This window comes from Triticum urartu, chromosome 5A (genome assembly GCF_056163025.1).
Source record: "Triticum urartu cultivar PI428250 chromosome 5A, HENAU_Tu73, whole genome shotgun sequence".
Lineage (NCBI taxonomy): Eukaryota > Viridiplantae > Streptophyta > Magnoliopsida > Poales > Poaceae > Triticum > Triticum urartu.
The window spans coordinates 7,890,357-7,899,760 of NC_141877.1; positions in this window are offsets into that span (position 1 = coordinate 7,890,357).

The following is a 9,404-nucleotide window of genomic DNA, read 5'->3' on the forward strand; positions in this document are numbered from 1 at the left end:
TTGAGAAACAACGAGCAGACGGCATCACTTCCTCATGCGATTATGTCCCCCAACAACTCTTCTTGTACTTCGTCTCGGGCGGTGTCCATAGTTTCTACAAATATTGACAACATGGCAATTATTATTCAAACATGACAGATGGATATATTAGTGGCAAACGTAGAACTAATATTAATTAGTGGCCTCAACGCTGCTTCTCTAGGGTTTGGGGTGGCCTCGACAACGCTTCAAGGATAAAAAAAGAAGAGGAAGAAGAAAAAAAAGAGGAGAAGAAAGAATAGAGGAGTAAGAACTCCTCTATTCTTTCTTCTCCTCTTTTTTTCTTCTTCTCCTCTTTTTTTTATCGGGAACGAGGGTCACCGAGCGGTAGAGGAAACCCTAAATAGCAAGTATCGTGGGTGTGAGATACATGTGGCCGTCGGTGTCGGACACTACATCCACGTCCCACAAGTGACGTGGGCGTCGAAGCCCGCGTCACTTGTGGGACGTGGATGTACTGTCCGACACCGACGGCCACAGGTATCTCACACCGACGATACTTGCTATTTAGGGTTTCCTCTACCGCTCGGCGACCCTCGACGACCCTCGTTCCCGATAAAAAAAGAGGAAAAAGAAGAAAAAAAAAGAGGAGAAGAAAGAATAGAGGAGAAGAACTCCTCTATTCTTTCTTCTCCTCTTTTTTTTTCTTCTTCCTCTTCTTTTTTTATCCTCTTCTTCCTCTCATGTTTGACGACCCTCGACCCCTCGGCGACCCTAGACCCCCTCTCGACCCCCTCATGTCGAAGTTATCGGGTAGGGGGTATATCGACAACAACATACCCGATACATACATGCATATCACATACATCCATACATATATGAACAAAATTAATATCTACTAATTAACAACCTAAATAAAAAAACTAATACATATAGGAAGAAGAAGAAAAAAGAAGAGAAGAAAGAATAGAGGAGAAGACTTCCTCTTCTTCCTCTCCTCTTCTTCTCCCTCTTCTTCCCCTTCTTCCTCGCCTCTCTCATGAATGTCCGACGTTCTCGACCCTTGACCCCCTAAACTAGTTCTCAACCCTCGACCCCCTAAACTAGTTCTCGACCCCCCTCATGTCGAAGTTATCAGGGAGGGGGTATATCGACCCCCCCTCATGTCGAAGTTATCGGGGAGGGTTATATCGACCCCCCCTCCTGTCGAAGTTAACGGGGAGTGGGTATATCGACAATGACATGCATACATGGAAAAAAAATGCTATCCATCTATACATACATAGCCACATACATATATACATGGAAATAATGCTATGAAAAATATATGAACAAAAAAATGCTATGAACAAAAAAATAATACACATAAACAAAAAAATACATATATGAACAAAAAATGCTCTGAACAAAAAAAATACACATATATGAACATCTATACATACATATAGCCACATACATATATACATTATATATACGAACAAAAAATGAAAAAAATGATAAACCGGGGCAGCAGCGGCTCACAGCAGCGAGGTTGACCGGCGAGGGCGTCGGCGAGGGCGACGGCGAGGGCGTCGGCGATGGCGGCGGATGGCTCGGGGAGAGGGCTCGGGGAGGACGGCGAGATCGGGGGCGGCACGGGCTCGGGGCGGCGCGGGCTTGGGGACGACGGCTTATAGAGAATAGATGCGCTTATAGAGAAAATTCAACCTAAATTCATAGTAAATTTCTATGAATTTCAGAGAAATTTACTACGAATTTAGGTTGAACTTTTCTCTATTAGGGCATCTATTTTCACTTTGAGAGGAGCTCAACAAGGCAGAGAGGGAAGGGCTTATAAACCGGTGTGAGCCCCCTTCGGTTGGCGAGGTGGGACTAAACTCTGCCTGCAACGAGGACCAACCCTTTAGTCCCGGTTTGTGGCACAAACCGGGACTAATGGTCATGGGCCACGGGCGAGGAGCAAAATTATAAACTTTCTGTTAGTGACATTAGTTTTAGAAAAATTATAAACTTTCTATTAGTGCCATTAGTTTTCAAATTTGAATAGTTAAAATTTGAATTCTTTGAAAATTGTTTGAATCACAAGTTTGTGATTAACTTTACTTTTTCCAGTTTTTTTGTTGTTTTTTGCATTATTTATTTTCTTTTGTTTTTTGCATTTTTTAATTCTTTTTGCTTTTAGGTCAGAAAAATTATAAACTTTCTGTTAGTGCCATCAGTTTTAGAAAAAATTATAAACTTTCTGTTAGTGCCATTAGTTTTCAAATTTGAATAATGGTATTACGAGGGTCGAACCATAAGATATTAAAGCATTTCAAATGAACTCTGAAAAAGTTGAAAGTTGGCATGGTATCATAATTTCACCCACATAGCATGTGCATGTACAAAACGGACAATGGTAGCATGTTTGTGTGTTACAAATAAGTTGGCATGGTATCATCATAATAGTTGTGGGAGAAAGTCTTCACTTTTTCTTCGCTTGTGTCATTTGCTTATTGCGCCATAACCATGGATAATCTTCATCGTTTATCAGGATGCTTGGGTCAGCCTTGACATTGAAGGGAGGAATTTCACGAAACTTTTCATAATCTTCAGACATGTCTGTCTTGCCGTCCACTCCCAGGATGTCCCTTTTTCCTGAAAGAACTATGTGGCGCTTTGGCTCATCGTATGATGTATTCGCTTCCTTATCTTTTCTTTTTCTCGGTTTGGTAGACATGTCCTTCACATAGATAACCTGTGCCACATCATTGGATAGGACGAACGGTTCGTCAGTGTACCCAAGATTTTTCAGATCGACTGTTGTCATTCCGTACTGTGGGTCTACCTGTACCCCGCCGCCTGACAGATTGACCCATTTGCACTTAAACAAAGGGACCTTAAAATAAGGTCTGTAGTCAAGTTCCCATATGTTCACTATGTAACCATAATATGTGTCATTTCCGCTCTCGGTTGCTGCATCAAAGCGGACACCGCTGTTTTGGTTGGTGCTCTTTTGATCTTGGGCGATCGTGTAAAATGTATTCCCATTTATCTCGTATCCTTTGTAAGTCAATACAATCAAAGATGGTCCCCTGGACAACAAGTACAACTCATCACAAACAGTGTTGTCACCTTTGAGACGTGTTTCCAACCAACTGCTGAAAGTCCTGATGTGTTCACATGTAATCCAGTCGTCGCACTGCTCCGGGTGTTTGGAGCGCAGACTGTTCTTGTGTTCATCGACATACGGGGTCACCAAGGTAGAGTTCTGTAGAACTGTGTAGTGTGCTTGAGACCAAGAATATCCGTCCCTGCATATTATTGAGTCTCTTACAAGAGTGCCTTTTCCAGTCAGTCTCCCCTCATACCGCGATTTAGGGAGACCTATCTTCTTAAGGCCAGGAATGAAGTCAACACAAAACCCGATAACATCCTCTGTTTGATGGCCCATGGAGATGCTTCCTTCTGGCCTAGCGCGGTTACGGACATATTTCTTTAGGACTCCCATGAACCTCTCAAAGGGGAACATATTGTGTAGAAATATGGGCCCCAGGATGACAATCTCGTCGACTAGATGAACTAGGATGTGCGTCATGATATTGAAGAAGGATGGTGGGAACACCAGCTCGAAACTGACAAGACATTGCGCCACATCACTCCTTAGCCTTGGTACGATTTCTGGATCGATCACCTTCTGAGAGATTGCATTGAGGAATGCACATAGCTTCACAATGGCTAATCGGACGTTTTCCGGTAGAAGCCCCCTCAATGCAACCGGAAGCAGTTGCGTCATAATCACGTGGCAGTCATGAGACTTTAGGTTCTGAAACTTTTTCTCTGGCATATTTATTATTCCCTTTATATTCGACGACAAGCCAGTCGTGACCTTCATACTGAGCAGGCATTCAAAGAAGATTTCTTTCTCTTCTTTCGTAAGAGCATAGCTGGCAGGACCTTTATACTGCTTCGGAGGCATGTCGTTTTTTTCGTGCAAACGTTGCAGGTCCTCCCGTGCCTCAGGTGTATCTTTTGTCTTCCCATACACGCCCAAGAAGCCTAGCAGGTTCACGCAAAGGTTCTTCGTCATGTGCATCACGTCGATTGAAGAGCGGACCTCTAGGTCTTTCCAGTAGGGTAGGTCCCAGAATATAGATTTCTTCTTCCACATGGGTGCGTGTCCCTCAGCGTCATTCAGAACAGGTAGTCCACCGAGACCCTTTCCAAAGATTACGTGTAAATCATTGACCATAGCAAGTACGTGATCACCGATACGCATGGCGGGCTTCTTCCGGTGATCTGCCTCGCCTTTGAAATGCTTGCCTTTCTTTCGACATTGATGGTTGGTCGGAAGAAATCGACTATGGCCCAGGTACACATTCTTCCTGCATTTGTCCAGGTATATACTTTCAGTGTCATCTAAACAGTGCGTGCATGCGTGGTATTATTTGTTTGTCTGTCCTGAAAGGTTACTGAGAGCGGGCCAATCGTTGATGGTCACGAACAGCAATGCCTTAAGGTTAAATTCCTCATGTCTGTGCTCATCCCACGTACGTACACCGTTTCCATTCCACAGCTGTAAAAGTTCTTCAACTACTGGCCTTAGGTACACATCAATGTCGTTGCCGGGTTGCTTAGGGCCTTGGATGAGAACTGACATCATAATGAACTTCCGCTTCATGCACATCCAAGGAGGAAGGTTATACATACATATAGTCACGGGCCAGGTGCTGTGATTGCTGCTCTGCTCCCCGAAAGGATTAATGCCATCCGCGCTTTCATTATGACGTGCGTGAAACTCATCCCAGTACTTTCTCTCGATTTTTCTCCACTGCGACCCGTCAGCGGGTGCTCTCAACTTCCCATCTTTCTTTCGGTTCTCACTGTGCCATCGCATCAACTTGGCATGCTCTTCGTTTTTGAACAGACGTTTCACCGTGGTATTATAGGAGCATACCACATCACCTTCGCAGGAACCCTCTTCCTGGGGGGCTCACCGTCAACATCACCAGGGTCATCTCGTCTGATCTTATACCGCAATGCTCCGCATACCGGGCATGCATTCAGATCCTTGTATGCATCGCGGTAGAGGATGCAGTCATTAGGGCATGCATGTATCTTCTCCACCTCCAATCCTAGAGGGCATACGACCTTCTTTGCTGCGTATGTACTGTCGGGCAATTCGTTATCCTTTGGAAGCTTCTTCTTCAATATTTTCAGTAGCTTCTCAAATCCTTTGTCAGCCACAGCATTCTCTGCCTTCCTCTGTAGCAATTCCAGTATGGTACCGAGCTTTGTGTTGACATCTTCGCAATTGGGGTACAACCCTTTTTGTGATCCTCTAACATGTGATCGAACTTCAGCTTCTCCTTTTGACTTTCGCATTGCGTCCTTGCATCGACAATGACCCGGCGGAGATCATCATCATCGGGCACATCGTCTGGTTCCTCTTGATCTTCAGCAGCTTCACCCGTTGCAGCATCATTGGGCACATCGTCTGGTTCCTCTTGATCTTCACCAGCTCCCCCCGTTGCAGCATCACCGTATTCAGGGGGCACATAGTTGTCATCATACTCTTCTTCTTCGCCGTCTTCCATCATAACCCCTATTTCTCTGTGCCTCGTCCAAACATTATAGTGTGGCATGAAACCCTTGTAAAGCAGGTGGGAGTGAAGGATTTTCTGGTTAGAGTAAGACCTCGTATTCCCACATTCAGTGCATGGACAACACATAAAACCATTCTGCTTGTTTGCCTCAGCCGCATCGAGAAACTCATGCACGCCCTTAATGTACTCGCAGGTGTGTCTGTCACCGTACATCCATTGTCGGTTCATCTGCGTGCATTATATATAATTAAGTGTCCAAATTAATAGAAGTTCATCATCACATTAAAACCAAAGTGCATACATAGTTCTCATCTAACAACATATAGCTCTCCAAAGCATCTAATTAATTAAACCATACATTGAAACTATGTAAAACATTTCAATGCGAAAACAAATGCGATCATAATCGCAACCAAGGTAACAATTGATCCAACGGCATAATGATACCAAGCCTCGGTATGAATGGCATATTTTCTAATCTTTCTAATCTTCAAGCGCATTGCATCCATCTTGATCTTGTGATCGTCGACGACATCCGCAACATGCAACTCCAATATCATCTTCTCCTACTCAATTTTTTTATTTTTTCCTTCAACAAATTGTTTTCTTCTTCAACTAAATTTAACCTCTCGACAATAGGGTCGGTTGGCATTTCCGATTCACATACATCCTACATAAATAAAATCTATGTCACGTTGGTCGGCATAATTTTCATAAACAATAAATGAACCAATAGTTATAAAGATAATATATATACCATATCTAAATCATAGACAGGACGAGGGCCGACGGGGGCGGATACCAAAACCATCGCACTATATAAGATGCAATAATAAAAGTAAGAAAATAATACAAGTATCTATGTAAACATACAAGTAAGAATATTTTTCCTTTCAGAAAGAAGATAAGAACAAGAGGCTCACCACGGTGGTGCCGGCGATGAGCTCGGCGCGGGTGATCGACGACGGTGAAGACGGGGACGGGGCGTGACGGACCGCTAAACCTAGACAAATATTGTGGAAAATGGAGCTTGGAGGTCGAGCTTGGAGAGGAGAAAGCTTAAGTAGTGTGGCTCGGGCATTCCATCGAACACCTTGTGTGCATAGGAGGTGAGCTAGAGCACCACCAAGCCCTCTCCCCCTCGGCCAGGAAAAAACAGAGCAGTGTGCTTTGCTCTTACGCGAGGGGGTATATATAGGCACTTCATTGGTCCCGGTTGGTGGCATGAACCGGGACTAAAGGGGATCCTTTGGTCCCGGTTCAAGCCACCAACCGGGACCAATGGTGGTGGGCCAGGAGCGAGGCCCATCGGTCCCGGTTCATCCCACCAACCGGGACCAAAAAGTCCAGATAAACCGGGACCAATGGCCCACGTGGCCCAGCCGGCCCCCTGGGCTCACGAACCGGGACCAATGCCCCAATTGGTCCCGGTTCTGGACTGAACCGGGACTAATGGGCTGATCCGGCCTGGACCAAAGCCCTGTTTTCTACTAGTGGCATGAACAAGGAGCACCGAGTATTGTGGCTGAGGAGCTTCCTGGTAGAGTACTACTACAATTTAACCAATGGTGGTTGGCAGTCAGTGACGAATCTACCACCCCTGCAGTTGAGAATGCACCAGCAGCGATGAGCAAAGTTGCTGGCAGCGAGCAGAGTGATGTGATTGATGTGGCGCGTCTGGATTTTAACTGCTGCTGGTTGGTGGTAATTATTTTGCAAGGTGATGTGACTGTAAAACAAACATTATATTTTTGCTGTTACAATCTATCTAGAACGCACCACAATCCTTGGTGGTAGTGCATCACTATGCTTATTGGCCTGTTTCAGGGATAGTATGCCTAGCTCTAGATTGAACAACCAAACTGTACGTGCTATTGGTAGAATCAAGTACTCTACCAGGTCTAGGCCGTAGGTGGTAAGGGAAGTATGGAGGATGGCGTGGCGAGGAACGGGCGCGCCGGCGGCAGGGCGCCGGCGCGAGCTAGGAGAAGGGCGGCGGCGGTTAGGGCTGTTGGCGGCTAGGGTTTCCGGCTCCTCGGGGAGCCGGGCAATAGGAGATAATATTCTTCTTATTGCTTGCTCTCAAACGATGTCTTACACGAGTATTTATAACTTTAGCCTAAGATAACTTGCCTAAGATAACTTGCCTAAGATAACTTGTGGGCCAAGCCCCTAATACTAATGCCCGGTGGGCCTCTTCCTAGTATAGACCAAACCGGTCATAACATCTCTCCCCGCCTGCGCAAACAGCTTGTCCTCGAGCTGAAAGTCTGGATAGTGTTGACGGAATTACTCACGCTGTTCCCAAGTAGCCTCCTCCTCCGGAAGGCCTGCCCACTGAATTAAGACGAACCAGATGCCACGACGGAGCTGGGCCTGCAACACCTTTGCTGGTTCTGGAAGAATGCGACCATCGGCGGTTGGAGGAAGCGCCGGAGGGGCCGCCGGTGGCTCGCCACGGAAAGGCTTGAGCAGCCCCACATGGAACACGTCGTGGATGCGAGCGCGTGCTGGAAACTGAAGACGACAGGCCACCTTCCCGATGGGCTCCACGATAGGGAAGGGCCCGGCGTAGCGAGGGCCGAGCTTGCGCTTCGCGCGCGGGTCTAGTGACTGCGTAGAGCGGTGGAGAAGAGGCGGCCACACCCAGTCACCCACTGCGAACTCCACCTCGCGATGATGATCGTCGTAGTAGTGCTTGGCCGTCTGCTGGGCCTGAAGTAGACGCTGACGGACCTCAGGCAGCATCTCATCACGGGTGCGGATAAGGTCACCGGCAACCGCCGTCCGAGCCGTCTCTGGGTCGACCGGAAGTATAGGCAGGGGTGGTCGACCATAGACCACCTCAAATGGCGTCGCGCGCAGGGCGGAGTGATAAGAGGTGTTATAGCAGTACTCCGCCCAAGAGAGCCAGTCCACCCAAGCTCGAGGCCGATCACCTGTCACACAACGCAAATACATGGCAATGACCTTGTTAACCACCTTAGACTGACCGTCCGTCCGAGGATGGAACGCCGTACTCAGGCGGAGCTGGACACCCGCCATCCTGAAGAGGTCGCGCCAGACATGGCCCGTGAAGACTGGGTCCCGATCACAGACGATCGAAGTAGGGAACCCGTGTAGACGGACGATGCCGTCGAAGAAGGCCCGGGCCACGGACGCCGCCATGTACGGATGGCCGAGCGCGATGAAGTGGCCGTACTTAGAGAAGCGATCGACCACCGTGAGGATGACCGACTTGCCCCCCACCTTGGGAAGGCCCTCGATGAAGTCCATGGAGATATCCGCCCAGACCTGAGACGGCACTTCCAAGGGATGAAGGAGCCCAGCCGGCCTCAGGGTCTCTGTCTTGTTGTGCTGGCAAGTCTGACAAGACCGAAACCAGTCGCGGACCAGGGCACGATCACCAGGGATGTAGAAGTCGGCGCGAAGATGATGGAGGGTTTTCTACACACCCTCATGCCCCGCCGAGTGGGCGAGTTGCAACACCTGGTGACGGAGATCATCATGAGCCGGAACAAAGATCCGGCGCCCATGGAGGAGCAGTCCGTCAGAGAAGCGCCAGGGCTCCTCCAAGTCGCCCCCCGCGAGCTGCTGCTGAAGAAGTGTGGCGTCATCGGCCGTCACAGTGGCGCGGCGAATGTCGGCGAAGAGACCGAACGATGGCCCGGAGCGGATGCACAGGGCCGTCCCGGCGGACGCGTCGGCGGGTGGCGCGAGGTCAGAATCGCAACGGGACAGCGCGTCGGCCACGGTGTTAAGACGGCCCGGCCCATACTCGACGGAGAAGTCGAAGCCGAAGAGCTTGCTGATCCACTGGTGCTGCGGAACGGTCGACAG